Source organism: Arachis hypogaea, chromosome 3, assembly GCF_003086295.3.
Source record: "Arachis hypogaea cultivar Tifrunner chromosome 3, arahy.Tifrunner.gnm2.J5K5, whole genome shotgun sequence".
In the NCBI taxonomy this organism is placed as follows: Eukaryota; Viridiplantae; Streptophyta; class Magnoliopsida; order Fabales; family Fabaceae; genus Arachis; species Arachis hypogaea.
In genome coordinates this window covers 2,034,818-2,036,670 of record NC_092038.1, presented here as the reverse complement: position 1 = coordinate 2,036,670, position 1,853 = coordinate 2,034,818, and the positions used below count along the sequence as shown (strand labels likewise).

Genomic DNA, 1,853 nt, shown 5'->3' with positions numbered 1-1,853 from the left:
TTTAAGTCTTTAATGTTTCAAAATTGGCTCAATATTATCCTGTCATTAGGGATCTGTTAACAAAATTAACGATAAGACAAAATGATACAAGTTAAACGTTAGAGACTTAAATAGAATAATTTAAACATTAGAGATAATTTTAGAACTTACCTTAAATATTGGAGACAAAAACGATACTTTATTTTTTTCTTTTAAAAATTGTTACATGATGTTTTATTAACTTTTAAATCATGAATACAATTTCATTACCAGCTTTATTATTGTTACTTTGGCTTTTCAAAATTTTGTAACCTATCTTTATTTATTTAATTTTTAGCCCAATTGATACATGAACTGTATTACTATATATAAAGATCACATAATTTTTTATTCTAAATAAACTTAACTAAAATTAAAATTCTCTACCTTTTCAGCAAGTCTAAATAATCGAAATCACACTTTCATATATAAATTATATATTATTATTACACTAAACATCCCTTGCTTACAATGAGAAATTTTTTCGTTGTGGTGTTTATATTTGATTTACAACATTAGTATAGAGAAGGGACACAAACCAAACAAATTAAAGAATCTCATAATTATATAATAATCATACTACATAAAATAATACTGCTAAGGACAAATTTAAACTTGTATATAAACTTGGGATATCATATCTTTTTGATAAGACGAAAAAAAGAAAGAGAAATGGCTATGAAAAGTGTAATACTAGATGCACAACAAATAATAATGTTGCTTATTATTGGAGTAGCTATTTGTTTTGTTTTTGCTGAGTCTCATGAAATTATTCCTAATAATAAAGAGTCTTCATCTCCATCTTATTATACTAAACAGTTTCCTGGACAAAATCCTAGAACCATGCCAACTTTGAAAAACTGTATCAACAAATGCATAGAACGACATTGGCCGCATCCAGAAGATAAGATCCAAATTACAATGGGACCGGTGAAGCAGTGCGCTGAAAAATGCTTGCAGAGTTTCATATATTCGATACTTTAAAAATGGTAAGTATTTAAGTTGTTAAACAATCCTTCCTAAGTTTAGATTATATAAATATTTGTTGTTAATAAGTTTTCTACCTTTTTCAGGTAAAAAAAGTTATCGAACAATTTTCGAAGTAAAGTATAACCACACAAAATGTTTTATATTATCAGTGCATCAAAATTAAACTCTTCATTTATATGACAAACATAGCCACACAAAGAGAACTTTAAATAAATCATAAAACTAACATAGCTCTAATTAAATAATATGTGAAATAAAATACTTTATAAAAATTCCTTTTAGTCTTAAATTATTTTGATACATTAGATGTTAAATTTAATTTTGATGTACTGTAAGTATAAAACAATCTTATAAGTATATTAATTACATAATGTCATATATATTAGTAAAAATAAATACTTTTTATATTGATAAGGTAAATAGTCATATAAAAAATGATGTGATTGAATGTTATAGAGTAATAAAATTAAATTTTTTTATGCTTTATATTATAATTCAAATTTATAGAACTGTATTATTACTATCATTAGTTTTAGGAAAATAAAAAAAAAATATATTTCACAATAATTGTACTTTAAGACCTCTTTTGACCCCTTTTTTTTTGTCACAGGTTGCTAGAATTGATGAAATTTAAATAAATACTTTAATGTAATGTTTTCTTTACCGTTGTTACTTTCACGTCTCGGCGGGCTTCAAATCTATTGGCTCAGTAATACATTCTATAAGACAATATATAGTTGCTACCAAAATTATCAACAAATGTAATAAAATGGCACATCTTAGTGCCTCTAAGTATAGGAAGAGTTTTAAGTATACTAGAAATATCAGTATTTTAATTATTTTAA

At 24.5% G+C, this 1,853-nt stretch overlaps 1 long non-coding RNA gene across 1 annotated transcript; it reads left to right on the top strand.

Moving 5' to 3' along the window:
* Positions 1-500: 500 nt before the first annotated feature.
* On the top strand, positions 501-1,853 carry LOC112786453 (uncharacterized). Its single transcript, XR_003194277.2, has 2 exons — positions 501-1,007; positions 1,619-1,853. It is a non-coding gene; the product is annotated as an uncharacterized lncRNA (long non-coding RNA).